The sequence below is a fragment of the Eleutherodactylus coqui genome, chromosome 1 (assembly GCF_035609145.1).
Source record: "Eleutherodactylus coqui strain aEleCoq1 chromosome 1, aEleCoq1.hap1, whole genome shotgun sequence".
In the NCBI taxonomy this organism is placed as follows: domain Eukaryota; kingdom Metazoa; phylum Chordata; class Amphibia; order Anura; family Eleutherodactylidae; genus Eleutherodactylus; species Eleutherodactylus coqui.
The window spans coordinates 9,256,161-9,270,596 of NC_089837.1; the positions used below are offsets into that span (position 1 = coordinate 9,256,161).

The 14,436-nt window shown below is 49.0% G+C and overlaps 16 non-coding genes across 16 annotated transcripts; all 16 read right to left on the minus strand.

The window, feature by feature from the left end:
- Positions 1-115: 115 nt before the first annotated feature.
- Positions 116-187, minus strand: TRNAG-UCC (transfer RNA glycine (anticodon UCC)). The gene has a single exon. It is a non-coding gene; the product is annotated as a tRNA-Gly (tRNA).
- An 882-nt stretch (positions 188-1,069) lies between these two features.
- On the minus strand, positions 1,070-1,141 carry TRNAG-UCC (transfer RNA glycine (anticodon UCC)). The gene has a single exon. It is a non-coding gene; the product is annotated as a tRNA-Gly (tRNA).
- An 866-nt stretch (positions 1,142-2,007) lies between these two features.
- On the minus strand, positions 2,008-2,079 carry TRNAG-UCC (transfer RNA glycine (anticodon UCC)). Its single transcript has one exon. It is a non-coding gene; the product is annotated as a tRNA-Gly (tRNA).
- An 883-nt stretch (positions 2,080-2,962) lies between these two features.
- On the minus strand, positions 2,963-3,034 carry TRNAG-UCC (transfer RNA glycine (anticodon UCC)). The gene has a single exon. It is a non-coding gene; the product is annotated as a tRNA-Gly (tRNA).
- An 866-nt stretch (positions 3,035-3,900) lies between these two features.
- TRNAG-UCC (transfer RNA glycine (anticodon UCC)) lies at positions 3,901-3,972 on the minus strand. Its single transcript has one exon. It is a non-coding gene; the product is annotated as a tRNA-Gly (tRNA).
- An 886-nt stretch (positions 3,973-4,858) lies between these two features.
- On the minus strand, positions 4,859-4,930 carry TRNAG-UCC (transfer RNA glycine (anticodon UCC)). Its single transcript has one exon. It is a non-coding gene; the product is annotated as a tRNA-Gly (tRNA).
- An 875-nt stretch (positions 4,931-5,805) lies between these two features.
- On the minus strand, positions 5,806-5,877 carry TRNAG-UCC (transfer RNA glycine (anticodon UCC)). Its single transcript has one exon. It is a non-coding gene; the product is annotated as a tRNA-Gly (tRNA).
- Positions 5,878-6,752: 875 nt separating this feature from the next.
- Positions 6,753-6,824, minus strand: TRNAG-UCC (transfer RNA glycine (anticodon UCC)). The gene has a single exon. It is a non-coding gene; the product is annotated as a tRNA-Gly (tRNA).
- An 877-nt stretch (positions 6,825-7,701) lies between these two features.
- TRNAG-UCC (transfer RNA glycine (anticodon UCC)) lies at positions 7,702-7,773 on the minus strand. Its single transcript has one exon. It is a non-coding gene; the product is annotated as a tRNA-Gly (tRNA).
- An 879-nt stretch (positions 7,774-8,652) lies between these two features.
- TRNAG-UCC (transfer RNA glycine (anticodon UCC)) lies at positions 8,653-8,724 on the minus strand. Its single transcript has one exon. It is a non-coding gene; the product is annotated as a tRNA-Gly (tRNA).
- Positions 8,725-9,603: 879 nt separating this feature from the next.
- TRNAG-UCC (transfer RNA glycine (anticodon UCC)) lies at positions 9,604-9,675 on the minus strand. Its single transcript has one exon. It is a non-coding gene; the product is annotated as a tRNA-Gly (tRNA).
- An 881-nt stretch (positions 9,676-10,556) lies between these two features.
- Positions 10,557-10,628, minus strand: TRNAG-UCC (transfer RNA glycine (anticodon UCC)). The gene has a single exon. It is a non-coding gene; the product is annotated as a tRNA-Gly (tRNA).
- An 879-nt stretch (positions 10,629-11,507) lies between these two features.
- On the minus strand, positions 11,508-11,579 carry TRNAG-UCC (transfer RNA glycine (anticodon UCC)). Its single transcript has one exon. It is a non-coding gene; the product is annotated as a tRNA-Gly (tRNA).
- Positions 11,580-12,459: 880 nt separating this feature from the next.
- On the minus strand, positions 12,460-12,531 carry TRNAG-UCC (transfer RNA glycine (anticodon UCC)). Its single transcript has one exon. It is a non-coding gene; the product is annotated as a tRNA-Gly (tRNA).
- An 879-nt stretch (positions 12,532-13,410) lies between these two features.
- TRNAG-UCC (transfer RNA glycine (anticodon UCC)) lies at positions 13,411-13,482 on the minus strand. The gene has a single exon. It is a non-coding gene; the product is annotated as a tRNA-Gly (tRNA).
- An 880-nt stretch (positions 13,483-14,362) lies between these two features.
- On the minus strand, positions 14,363-14,434 carry TRNAG-UCC (transfer RNA glycine (anticodon UCC)). The gene has a single exon. It is a non-coding gene; the product is annotated as a tRNA-Gly (tRNA).
- Positions 14,435-14,436: the final 2 nt, after the last annotated feature.

Here is a 14,436-nt window from a genome sequence, read left to right on the forward strand (position 1 = left end):
TCGCACAGACTTTGCAGCTGCATACCTCCTGGGCGCACTCTTTTTGAGCCTGACCGCACAACCATTGGCCTTTGGAGAGAGTGTTAACAAGAATACTTCAAAACAAGAGTAACAATGCGTTGGCCGGGAATCGAACCCGGGTCAACTGCTTGGAAGGCAGCTATGCTCACCACTATACCACCAACGCCATAGAATTCGCACCACTTCTCAATCGTGAAAATGCAACTCTCACCCCTAGTGTGACTAAAGCCAACTCTTCTGCTTCGTTAGTGGCTTGACAACAGTCAGACGGTAATGTGGCTTCTCGTAAGAGAGGTTTAAGCAGCAGCAGAGTGGCGCAGCGGGAGCGTGCTGGGCCCATAACCCAGAGGTCGATGGATCGAAACCATCCTCTGCTAGGCGCAGAGTTTTGTATTTTTCATGCTCCCAGGAAAAAGGTACCCCAAAAATTCACTGTCTCGTTCTTTCAGGCCACCCAAAGCCCAGCAAACTCCACTGTCCTTTATATTTCAAGGCACCAAAAAATCCACACTTAAAAAAAAAAAAAAAAAAAGAAAAAACCTTTCTTCTCCCATGGTCAAAGCTTGGTTTAGGCATGATAACATGACTGCGGTGTGACCCGAGTGCCAGAAGCCAGCAACCGTAGAGGGGGATTAGCTCAAATGGTAGAGCGCTCGCTTAGCATGCGAGAGGTAGCGGGATCGATGCCCGCATCCTCCAAAACTTCCACTTGGCACTACCTTCAAATGAAGGGCCAACTTCTTTTTAGTTGGCACTGACACAAAAACCTAGGAAGCAGCTGCACGCATATCTGGCTAAACCTTCGATAGCTCAGCTGGTAGAGCGGAGGACTGTAGTAGCTAATTAGCAATCCTTAGGTCGCTGGTTCGATTCCGGCTCGAAGGATGCTTTTGAGTGTCCGACAACCTTGCATGCTTCAACTCGGAGGCTCTCTCGCACAGACTTTGCAGCTGCATACCTCCTGGGCGCACTCTTTTTGAGCCTGACCGCACAACCATTGGCCTTTGGAGAGAGTGTTAACAAGAATACTTCAAAACAAGAGTAACAATGCGTTGGCCGGGAATCGAACCCGGGTCAACTGCTTGGAAGGCAGCTATGCTCACCACTATACCACCAACGCCATAGAATTCGCACCACTTCTCAATCGTGAAAATGCAACTCTCACCCCTAGTGTGACTAAAGCCAACTCTTCTGCTTCGTTAGTGGCTTGACAACAGTCAGACGGTAATGTGGCTTCTCGTAAGAGAGGTTTAAGCAGCAGCAGAGTGGCGCAGCGGGAGCGTGCTGGGCCCATAACCCAGAGGTCGATGGATCGAAACCATCCTCTGCTAGGCGCAGAGTTTTGTATTTTTCATGCTCCCAGGAAAAAGGTACCCCAAAAATTCACTGTCTCGTTCTTTCAGGCCACCCAAAGCCCAGCAAACTCCACTGTCCTTTATATTTCAAGGCACCAAAAAATCCACACTTAAAAAAAAAAAAAAAAAAAAGAAAGAAACCTTTCTTCTCCCATGGTCAAAGCTTGGTTTAGGCATGATAACATGACTGCGGTGTGACCCGAGTGCCAGAAGCCAGCAACCGTAGAGGGGGATTAGCTCAAATGGTAGAGCGCTTGCTTAGCATGCGAGAGGTAGCGGGATCGATGCCCGCATCCTCCAAAACTTCCACTTGGCACTACCTTCAAATGAAGGGCCAACTTCTTTTTAGTTGGCACTGACACAAAAACCTAGGAAGCAGCTGCACGCATATCTGGCTAAACCTTCGATAGCTCAGCTGGTAGAGCGGAGGACTGTAGTAGGTCGCTGGTTCGATTCCGGCTCGAAGGATGCTTTTGAGTGTCCGACAACCTTGCATGCTTCAACTCGGAGGCTCTCTCGCACAGACTTTGCAGCTGCATACCTCCTGGGCGCACTCTTTTTGAGCCTGACCGCACAACCATTGGCCTTTGGAGAGAGTGTTAACAAGAATACTTCAAAACAAGAGTAACAATGCGTTGGCCGGGAATCGAACCCGGGTCAACTGCTTGGAAGGCAGCTATGCTCACCACTATACCACCAACGCCATAGAATTCGCACCACTTCTCAATCGTGAAAATGCAACTCTCACCCCTAGTGTGACTAAAGCCAACTCTTCTGCTTCGTTAGTGGCTTGACAACAGTCAGACGGTAATGTGGCTTCTCGTAAGAGAGGTTTAAGCAGCAGCAGAGTGGCGCAGCGGGAGCGTGCTGGGCCCATAACCCAGAGGTCGATGGATCGAAACCATCCTCTGCTAGGCGCAGAGTTTTGTATTTTTCATGCTCCCAGGAAAAAGGTACCCCAAAAATTCACTGTCTCGTTCTTTCAGGCCACCCAAAGCCCAGCAAACTCCACTGTCCTTTATATTTCAAGGCACCAAAAAATCCACACTTAAAAAAAAAAAAAAAAAAAAGAAAAAACCTTTCTTCTCCCATGGTCAAAGCTTGGTTTAGGCATGATAACATGACTGCGGTGTGACCCGAGTGCCAGAAGCCAGCAACCGTAGAGGGGGATTAGCTCAAATGGTAGAGCGCTCGCTTAGCATGCGAGAGGTAGCGGGATCGATGCCCGCATCCTCCAAAACTTCCACTTGGCACTACCTTCAAATGAAGGGCCAACTTCTTTTTAGTTGGCACTGACACAAAAACCTAGGAAGCAGCTGCACGCATATCTGGCTAAACCTTCGATAGCTCAGCTGGTAGAGCGGAGGACTGTAGTAGCTAATTAGCAATCCTTAGGTCGCTGGTTCGATTCCGGCTCGAAGGATGCTTTTGAGTGTCCGACAACCTTGCATGCTTCAACTCGGAGGCTCTCTCGCACAGACTTTGCAGCTGCATACCTCCTGGGCGCACTCTTTTTGAGCCTGACCGCACAACCATTGGCCTTTGGAGAGAGTGTTAACAAGAATACTTCAAAACAAGAGTAACAATGCGTTGGCCGGGAATCGAACCCGGGTCAACTGCTTGGAAGGCAGCTATGCTCACCACTATACCACCAACGCCATAGAATTCGCACCACTTCTCAATCGTGAAAATGCAACTCTCACCCCTAGTGTGACTAAAGCCAACTCTTCTGCTTCGTTAGTGGCTTGACAACAGTCAGACGGTAATGTGGCTTCTCGTAAGAGAGGTTTAAGCAGCAGCAGAGTGGCGCAGCGGGAGCGTGCTGGGCCCATAACCCAGAGGTCGATGGATCGAAACCATCCTCTGCTAGGCGCAGAGTTTTGTATTTTTCATGCTCCCAGGAAAAAGGTACCCCAAAAATTCACTGTCTCGTTCTTTCAGGCCACCCAAAGCCCAGCAAACTCCACTGTCCTTTATATTTCAAGGCACCAAAAAATCCACACTTAAAAAAAAAAAAAAAAAAAAGAAAGAAACCTTTCTTCTCCCATGGTCAAAGCTTGGTTTAGGCATGATAACATGACTGCGGTGTGACCCGAGTGCCAGAAGCCAGCAACCGTAGAGGGGGATTAGCTCAAATGGTAGAGCGCTTGCTTAGCATGCGAGAGGTAGCGGGATCGATGCCCGCATCCTCCAAAACTTCCACTTGGCACTACCTTCAAATGAAGGGCCAACTTCTTTTTAGTTGGCACTGACACAAAAACCTAGGAAGCAGCTGCACGCATATCTGGCTAAACCTTCGATAGCTCAGCTGGTAGAGCGGAGGACTGTAGTAGGTCGCTGGTTCGATTCCGGCTCGAAGGATGCTTTTGAGTGTCCGACAACCTTGCATGCTTCAACTCGGAGGCTCTCTCGCACAGACTTTGCAGCTGCATACCTCCTGGGCGCACTCTTTTTGAGCCTGACCGCACAACCATTGGCCTTTGGAGAGAGTGTTAACAAGAATACTTCAAAACAAGAGTAACAATGCGTTGGCCGGGAATCGAACCCGGGTCAACTGCTTGGAAGGCAGCTATGCTCACCACTATACCACCAACGCCATAGAATTCGCACCACTTCTCAATCGTGAAAATGCAACTCTCACCCCTAGTGTGACTAAAGCCAACTCTTCTGCTTCGTTAGTGGCTTGACAACAGTCAGACGGTAATGTGGCTTCTCGTAAGAGAGGTTTAAGCAGCAGCAGAGTGGCGCAGCGGGAGCGTGCTGGGCCCATAACCCAGAGGTCGATGGATCGAAACCATCCTCTGCTAGGCGCAGAGTTTTGTATTTTTCATGCTCCCAGGAAAAAGGTACCCCAAAAATTCACTGTCTCGTTCTTTCAGGCCACCCAAAGCCCAGCAAACTCCACTGTCCTTTATATTTCAAGGCACCAAAAAATCCACACTTAACAAAAAAAAAAAAAAAAAAAGAAAGAAACCTTTCTTCTCCCATGGTCAAAGCTTGGTTTAGGCATGATAACATGACTGCGGTGTGACCCGAGTGCCAGAAGCCAGCAACCGTAGAGGGGGATTAGCTCAAATGGTAGAGCGCTCGCTTAGCATGCGAGAGGTAGCGGGATCGATGCCCGCATCCTCCAAAACTTCCACTTGGCACTACCTTCAAATGAAGGGCCAACTTCTTTTTAGTTGGCACTGACACAAAAACCTAGGAAGCAGCTGCACGCATATCTGGCTAAACCTTCGATAGCTCAGCTGGTAGAGCGGAGGACTGTAGTAGCTAGTTAGCAATCCTTAGGTCGCTGGTTCGATTCCAGCTCGAAGGATGCTTTTGAGTGTCCGATAACCTTGCATGCTTCAACTTGGAGGCTCTCTTGCACAGACTTTGCAGCTGCATACCTCCTGGCCGCACTCTTTTTGAGCCTGACCGCACAACCATTGGCCTCTGGAGAGAGTGTTAACAAGAATACTTCAAAACAAGAGAAACAATGCGTTGGCCGGGAATCGAACCCGGGTCAACTGCTTGGAAGGCAGCTATGCTCACCACTATACCACCAACGCCATAGAATTCGCACCACTTCTCAATCGTGAAAATGCAACTCTCACCCCTAGTGTGACTAAAGCCAACTCTTCTGCTTCGTTAGTGGCTTGACAACAGTCAGACGGTAATGTGGCTTCTCGTAAGAGAGGTTTAAGCAGCAGCAGAGTGGCGCAGCGGGAGCGTGCTGGGCCCATAACCCAGAGGTCGATGGATTGAAACCATCCTCTGCTAGGCGCAGAGTTTTGTATTTTTCATGCTCCCAGGAAAAAGGTACCCCAAAAATTCACTGTCTCGTTCTTTCAGGCCACCCAAAGCCCAGCAAACTCCACTGTCCTTTATATTTCAAGGCACCAAAAAATCCACACTTAAAAAAAAAAAAAAAAAAAGAAACCTTTCTTCTCCCATGGTCAAAGCTTGGTTTAGGCATGATAACATGACTGCGGTGTGACCCGAGTGCCAGAAGCCAGCAACCGTAGAGGGGGATTAGCTCAAATGGTAGAGCGCTCGCTTAGCATGCGAGAGGTAGCGGGATCGATGCCCGCATCCTCCAAAACTTCCACTTGGCCCTTCAAATGAAGGGCCAACTTCTTTTTAGTTGGCACTGACACAAAAACCTAGGAAGCAGCTGCACGCATATCTGGCTAAACCTTCGATAGCTCAGCTGGTAGAGCGGAGGACTGTAGTAGCTAGTTAGCAATCCTTAGGTCGCTGGTTCGATTCCGGCTCGAAGGATGCTTTTGAGTGTCCGATAACCTTGCATGCTTCAACTTGGAGGCTCTCTTGCACAGACTTTGCAGCTGCATACCTCCTGGCCGCACTCTTTTTGAGCCTGACCGCACAACCATTGGCCTCTGGAGAGAGTGTTAACAAGAATACTTCAAAACAAGAGAAACAATGCGTTGGCCGGGAATCGAACCCGGGTCAACTGCTTGGAAGGCAGCTATGCTCACCACTATACCACCAACGCCATAGAATTCGCACCACTTCTCAATCGTGAAAATGCAACTCTCACCCCTAGTGTGACTAAAGCCAACTCTTCTGCTTCGTTAGTGGCTTGACAACAGTCAGACGGTAATGTGGCTTCTCGTAAGAGAGGTTTAAGCAGCAGCAGAGTGGCGCAGCGGGAGCGTGCTGGGCCCATAACCCAGAGGTCGATGGATCGAAACCATCCTCTGCTAGGCGCAGAGTTTTGTATTTTTCATGCTCCCAGGAAAAAGGTACCCCAAAAATTCACTGTCTCGTTCTTTCAGGCCACCCAAAGCCCAGCAAACTCCACTGTCCTTTATATTTCAAGGCACCAAAAAATCCACACTTAAAAAAAAAAAAAAAGAAAGAAACCTTTCTTCTCCCATGATCAAAGCTTGGTTTAGGCATGATAACATGACTGCGGTGTGACCCGAGTGCCAGAAGCCAGCAACCGTAGAGGGGGATTAGCTCAAATGGTAGAGCGCTCGCTTAGCATGCGAGAGGTAGCGGGATCGATGCCCGCATCCTCCAAAACTTCCACTTGGCCCTTCAAATGAAGGGCCAACTTCTTTTTAGTTGGCACTGACACAAAAACCTAGGAAGCAGCTGCACGCATATCTGGCTAAACCTTCGATAGCTCAGCTGGTAGAGCGGAGGACTGTAGTAGCTAGTTAGCAATCCTTAGGTCGCTGGTTCGATTCCGGCTCGAAGGATGCTTTTGAGTGTCCGATAACCTTGCATGCTTCAACTTGGAGGCTCTCTTGCACAGACTTTGCAGCTGCATACCTCCTGGCCGCACTCTTTTTGAGCCTGACCGCACAACCATTGGCCTCTGGAGAGAGTGTTAACAAGAATACTTCAAAACAAGAGAAACAATGCGTTGGCCGGGAATCGAACCCGGGTCAACTGCTTGGAAGGCAGCTATGCTCACCACTATACCACCAACGCCATAGAATTCGCACCACTTCTCAATCGTGAAAATGCAACTCTCACCCCTAGTGTGACTAAAGCCAACTCTTCTGCTTCGTTAGTGGCTTGACAACAGTCAGACGGTAATGTGGCTTCTCGTAAGAGAGGTTTAAGCAGCAGCAGAGTGGCGCAGCGGGAGCGTGCTGGGCCCATAACCCAGAGGTCGATGGATCGAAACCATCCTCTGCTAGGCGCAGAGTTTTGTATTTTTCATGCTCCCAGGAAAAAGGTACCCCAAAAATTCACTGTCTCGTTCTTTCAGGCCACCCAAAGCCCAGCAAACTCCACTGTCCTTTATATTTCAAGGCACCAAAAAATCCACACTTAAAAAAAAAAAAAAAAAAAAAGAAACCTTTCTTCTCCCATGGTCAAAGCTTGGTTTAGGCATGATAACATGACTGCGGTGTGACCCGAGTGCCAGAAGCCAGCAACCGTAGAGGGGGATTAGCTCAAATGGTAGAGCGCTCGCTTAGCATGCGAGAGGTAGCGGGATCGATGCCCGCATCCTCCAAAACTTCCACTTGGCCCTTCAAATGAAGGGCCAACTTCTTTTTAGTTGGCACTGACACAAAAACCTAGGAAGCAGCTGCACGCATATCTGGCTAAACCTTCGATAGCTCAGCTGGTAGAGCGGAGGACTGTAGTAGCTAGTTAGCAATCCTTAGGTCGCTGGTTCGATTCCGGCTCGAAGGATGCTTTTGAGTGTCCGATAACCTTGCATGCTTCAACTTGGAGGCTCTCTTGCACAGACTTTGCAGCTGCATACCTCCTGGCCGCACTCTTTTTGAGCCTGACCGCACAACCATTGGCCTCTGGAGAGAGTGTTAACAAGAATACTTCAAAACAAGAGAAACAATGCGTTGGCCGGGAATCGAACCCGGGTCAACTGCTTGGAAGGCAGCTATGCTCACCACTATACCACCAACGCCATAGAATTCGCACCACTTCTCAATCGTGAAAATGCAACTCTCACCCCTAGTGTGACTAAAGCCAACTCTTCTGCTTCGTTAGTGGCTTGACAACAGTCAGACGGTAATGTGGCTTCTCGTAAGAGAGGTTTAAGCAGCAGCAGAGTGGCGCAGCGGGAGCGTGCTGGGCCCATAACCCAGAGGTCGATGGATCGAAACCATCCTCTGCTAGGCGCAGAGTTTTGTATTTTTCATGCTCCCAGGAAAAAGGTACCCCAAAAATTCACTGTCTCGTTCTTTCAGGCCACCCAAAGCCCAGCAAACTCCACTGTCCTTTATATTTCAAGGCACCAAAAAATCCACACTTAAAAAAAAAAAAAAAGAAAGAAACCTTTCTTCTCCCATGATCAAAGCTTGGTTTAGGCATGATAACATGACTGCGGTGTGACCCGAGTGCCAGAAGCCAGCAACCGTAGAGGGGGATTAGCTCAAATGGTAGAGCGCTCGCTTAGCATGCGAGAGGTAGCGGGATCGATGCCCGCATCCTCCAAAACTTCCACTTGGCACTACCTTCAAATGAAGGGCCAACTTCTTTTTAGTTGGCACTGACACAAAAACCTAGGAAGCAGCTGCACGCATATCTGGCTAAACCTTCGATAGCTCAGCTGGTAGAGCGGAGGACTGTAGTAGCTAGTTAGCAATCCTTAGGTCGCTGGTTCGATTCCGGCTCGAAGGATGCTTTTGAGTGTCCGATAACCTTGCATGCTTCAACTTGGAGGCTCTCTTGCACAGACTTTGCAGCTGCATACCTCCTGGCCGCACTCTTTTTGAGCCTGACCGCACAACCATTGGCCTCTGGAGAGAGTGTTAACAAGAATACTTCAAAACAAGAGAAACAATGCGTTGGCCGGGAATCGAACCCGGGTCAACTGCTTGGAAGGCAGCTATGCTCACCACTATACCACCAACGCCATAGAATTCGCACCACTTCTCAATCGTGAAAATGCAACTCTCACCCCTAGTGTGACTAAAGCCAACTCTTCTGCTTCGTTAGTGGCTTGACAACAGTCAGACGGTAATGTGGCTTCTCGTAAGAGAGGTTTAAGCAGCAGCAGAGTGGCGCAGCGGGAGCGTGCTGGGCCCATAACCCAGAGGTCGATGGATCGAAACCATCCTCTGCTAGGCGCAGAGTTTTGTATTTTTCATGCTCCCAGGAAAAAGGTACCCCAAAAATTCACTGTCTCGTTCTTTCAGGCCACCCAAAGCCCAGCAAACTCCACTGTCCTTTATATTTCAAGGCACCAAAAAATCCACACTTAAAAAAAAAAAAAAAAAAAGAAACCTTTCTTCTCCCATGGTCAAAGCTTGGTTTAGGCATGATAACATGACTGCGGTGTGACCCGAGTGCCAGAAGCCAGCAACCGTAGAGGGGGATTAGCTCAAATGGTAGAGCGCTCGCTTAGCATGCGAGAGGTAGCGGGATCGATGCCCGCATCCTCCAAAACTTCCACTTGGCACTACCTTCAAATGAAGGGCCAACTTCTTTTTAGTTGGCACTGACACAAAAACCTAGGAAGCAGCTGCACGCATATCTGGCTAAACCTTCGATAGCTCAGCTGGTAGAGCGGAGGACTGTAGTAGCTAGTTAGCAATCCTTAGGTCGCTGGTTCGATTCCGGCTCGAAGGATGCTTTTGAGTGTCCGATAACCTTGCATGCTTCAACTTGGAGGCTCTCTTGCACAGACTTTGCAGCTGCATACCTCCTGGCCGCACTCTTTTTGAGCCTGACAGCACAACCATTGGCCTCTGGAGAGAGTGTTAACAAGAATACTTCAAAACAAGAGTAACAATGCGTTGGCCGGGAATCGAACCCGGGTCAACTGCTTGGAAGGCAGCTATGCTCACCACTATACCACCAACGCCATAGAATTCGCACCACTTCTCAATCGTGAAAATGCAACTCTCACCCCTAGTGTGACTAAAGCCAACTCTTCTGCTTCGTTAGTGGCTTGACAACAGTCAGACGGTAATGTGGCTTCTCGTAAGAGAGGTTTAAGCAGCAGCAGAGTGGCGCAGCGGGAGCGTGCTGGGCCCATAACCCAGAGGTCGATGGATCGAAACCATCCTCTGCTAGGCGCAGAGTTTTGTATTTTTCATGCTCCCAGGAAAAAGGTACCCCAAAAATTCACTGTCTCGTTCTTTCAGGCCACCCAAAGCCCAGCAAACTCCACTGTCCTTTATATTTCAAGGCACCAAAAAATCCACACTTAAAAAAAAAAAAAAAAAAAAAGAAACCTTTCTTCTCCCATGGTCAAAGCTTGGTTTAGGCATGATAACATGACTGCGGTGTGACCCGAGTGCCAGAAGCCAGCAACCGTAGAGGGGGATTAGCTCAAATGGTAGAGCGCTCGCTTAGCATGCGAGAGGTAGCGGGATCGATGCCCGCATCCTCCAAAACTTCCACTTGGCACTACCTTCAAATGAAGGGCCAACTTCTTTTTAGTTGGCACTGACACAAAAACCTAGGAAGCAGCTGCACGCATATCTGGCTAAACCTTCGATAGCTCAGCTGGTAGAGCGGAGGACTGTAGTAGCTAGTTAGCAATCCTTAGGTCGCTGGTTCGATTCCGGCTCGAAGGATGCTTTTGAGTGTCCGATAACCTTGCATGCTTCAACTTGGAGGCTCTCTTGCACAGACTTTGCAGCTGCATACCTCCTGGCCGCACTCTTTTTGAGCCTGACCGCACAACCATTGGCCTCTGGAGAGAGTGTTAACAAGAATACTTCAAAACAAGAGAAACAATGCGTTGGCCGGGAATCGAACCCGGGTCAACTGCTTGGAAGGCAGCTATGCTCACCACTATACCACCAACGCCATAGAATTCGCACCACTTCTCAATCGTGAAAATGCAACTCTCACCCCTAGTGTGACTAAAGCCAACTCTTCTGCTTCGTTAGTGGCTTGACAACAGTCAGACGGTAATGTGGCTTCTCGTAAGAGAGGTTTAAGCAGCAGCAGAGTGGCGCAGCGGGAGCGTGCTGGGCCCATAACCCAGAGGTCGATGGATCGAAACCATCCTCTGCTAGGCGCAGAGTTTTGTATTTTTCATGCTCCCAGGAAAAAGGTACCCCAAAAATTCACTGTCTCGTTCTTTCAGGCCACCCAAAGCCCAGCAAACTCCACTGTCCTTTATATTTCAAGGCACCAAAAAATCCACACTTAAAAAAAAAAAAAAAAAAAGAAACCTTTCTTCTCCCATGGTCAAAGCTTGGTTTAGGCATGATAACATGACTGCGGTGTGACCCGAGTGCCAGAAGCCAGCAACCGTAGAGGGGGATTAGCTCAAATGGTAGAGCGCTCGCTTAGCATGCGAGAGGTAGCGGGATCGATGCCCGCATCCTCCAAAACTTCCACTTGGCACTACCTTCAAATGAAGGGCCAACTTCTTTTTAGTTGGCACTGACACAAAAACCTAGGAAGCAGCTGCACGCATATCTGGCTAAACCTTCGATAGCTCAGCTGGTAGAGCGGAGGACTGTAGTAGCTAGTTAGCAATCCTTAGGTCGCTGGTTCGATTCCGGCTCGAAGGATGCTTTTGAGTGTCCGATAACCTTGCATGCTTCAACTTGGAGGCTCTCTTGCACAGACTTTGCAGCTGCATACCTCCTGGCCGCACTCTTTTTGAGCCTGACAGCACAACCATTGGCCTCTGGAGAGAGTGTTAACAAGAATACTTCAAAACAAGAGAAACAATGCGTTGGCCGGGAATCGAACCCGGGTCAACTGCTTGGAAGGCAGCTATGCTCACCACTATACCACCAACGCCATAGAATTCGCACCACTTCTCAATCGTGAAAATGCAACTCTCACCCCTAGTGTGACTAAAGCCAACTCTTCTGCTTCGTTAGTGGCTTGACAACAGTCAGACGGTAATGTGGCTTCTCGTAAGAGAGGTTTAAGCAGCAGCAGAGTGGCGCAGCGGGAGCGTGCTGGGCCCATAACCCAGAGGTCGATGGATCGAAACCATCCTCTGCTAGGCGCAGAGTTTTGTATTTTTCATGCTCCCAGGAAAAAGGTACCCCAAAAATTCACTGTCTCGTTCTTTCAGGCCACCCAAAGCCCAGCAAACTCCACTGTCCTTTATATTTCAAGGCACCAAAAAATCCACACTTAAAAAAAAAAAAAAAAAAAAGAAACCTTTCTTCTCCCATGGTCAAAGCTTGGTTTAGGCATGATAACATGACTGCGGTGTGACCCGAGTGCCAGAAGCCAGCAACCGTAGAGGGGGATTAGCTCAAATGGTAGAGCGCTCGCTTAGCATGCGAGAGGTAGCGGGATCGATGCCCGCATCCTCCAAAACTTCCACTTGGCACTACCTTCAAATGAAGGGCCAACTTCTTTTTAGTTGGCACTGACACAAAAACCTAGGAAGCAGCTGCACGCATATCTGGCTAAACCTTCGATAGCTCAGCTGGTAGAGCGGAGGACTGTAGTAGCTAGTTAGCAATCCTTAGGTCGCTGGTTAGATTCCGGCTCGAAGGATGCTTTTGAGTGTCCGATAACCTTGCATGCTTCAACTTGGAGGCTCTCTTGCACAGACTTTGCAGCTGCATACCTCCTGGCCGCACTCTTTTTGAGCCTGACCGCACAACCATTGGCCTCTGGAGAGAGTGTTAACAAGAATACTTCAAAACAAGAGAAACAATGCGTTGGCCGGGAATCGAACCCGGGTCAACTGCTTGGAAGGCAGCTATGCTCACCACTATACCACCAACGCCATAGAATTCGCACCACTTCTCAATCGTGAAAATGCAACTCTCACCCCTAGTGTGACTAAAGCCAACTCTTCTGCTTCGTTAGTGGCTTGACAACAGTCAGACGGTAATGTGGCTTCTCGTAAGAGAGGTTTAAGCAGCAGCAGAGTGGCGCAGCGGGAGCGTGCTGGGCCCATAACCCAGAGGTCGATGGATCGAAACCATCCTCTGCTAGGCGCAGAGTTTTGTATTTTTCATGCTCCCAGGAAAAAGGTACCCCAAAAATTCACTGTCTCGTTCTTTCAGGCCACCCAAAGCCCAGCAAACTCCACTGTCCTTTATATTTCAAGGCACCAAAAAATCCACACTTAAAAAAAAAAAAAAAGAAAGAAACCTTTCTTCTCCCATGATCAAAGCTTGGTTTAGGCATGATAACATGACTGCGGTGTGACCCGAGTGCCAGAAGCCAGCAACCGTAGAGGGGGATTAGCTCAAATGGTAGAGCGCTCGCTTAGCATGCGAGAGGTAGCGGGATCGATGCCCGCATCCTCCAAAACTTCCACTTGGCACTACCTTCAAATGAAGGGCCAACTTCTTTTTAGTTGGCACTGACACAAAAACCTAGGAAGCAGCTGCACGCATATCTGGCTAAACCTTCGATAGCTCAGCTGGTAGAGCGGAGGACTGTAGTAGCTAGTTAGCAATCCTTAGGTCGCTGGTTAGATTCCGGCTCGAAGGATGCTTTTGAGTGTCCGATAACCTTGCATGCTTCAACTTGGAGGCTCTCTTGCACAGACTTTGCAGCTGCATACCTCCTGGCCGCACTCTTTTTGAGCCTGACCGCACAACCATTGGCCTCTGGAGAGAGTGTTAACAAGAATACTTCAAAACAAGAGAAACAATGCGTTGGCCGGGAATCGAACCCGGGTCAACTGCTTGGAAGGCAGCTATGCTCACCACTATACCACCAACGCCATAGAATTCGCACCACTTCTCAATCGTGAAAATGCAACTCTCACCCCTAGTGTGACTAAAGCCAACTCTTCTGCTTCGTTAGTGGCTTGACAACAGTCAGACGGTAATGTGGCTTCTCGTAAGAGAGGTTTAAGCAGCAGCAGAGTGGCGCAGCGGGAGCGTGCTGGGCCCATAACCCAGAGGTCGATGGATCGAAACCATCCTCTGCTAGGCGCAGAGTTTTGTATTTTTCATGCTCCCAGGAAAAAGGTACCCCAAAAAATTCACTGTCTCGTTCTTTCAGGCCACCCAAAGCCCAGCAAACTCCACTGTCCTTTATATTTCAAGGCACCAAAAAATCCACACTTAAAAAAAAAAAAAAAGAAAGAAACCTTTCTTCTCCCATGATCAAAGCTTGGTTTAGGCATGATAACATGACTGCGGTGTGACCCGAGTGCCAGAAGCCAGCAACCGTAGAGGGGGATTAGCTCAAATGGTAGAGCGCTCGCTTAGCATGCGAGAGGTAGCGGGATCGATGCCCGCATCCTCCAAAACTTCCACTTGGCACTACCTTCAAATGAAGGGCCAACTTCTTTTTAGTTGGCACTGACACAAAAACCTAGGAAGCAGCTGCACGCATATCTGGCTAAACCTTCGATAGCTCAGCTGGTAGAGCGGAGGACTGTAGTAGCTAATTAGCAATCCTTAGGTCGCTGGTTCGATTCCGGCTCGAAGGATGCTTTTGAGTGTCCGACAACCTTGCATGCTTCAACTCGGAGGCTCTCTCGCACAGACTTTGCAGCTGCATACCTCCTGGGCGCACTCTTTTTGAGCCTGACCGCACAACCATTGGCCTTTGGAGAGAGTGTTAACAAGAATACTTCAAAACAAGAGTAACAATGCGTTGGCCGGGAATCGAACCCGGGTCAACTGCTTGGAAGGCAGCTATGCTCACCACTATACCACCAACGCCA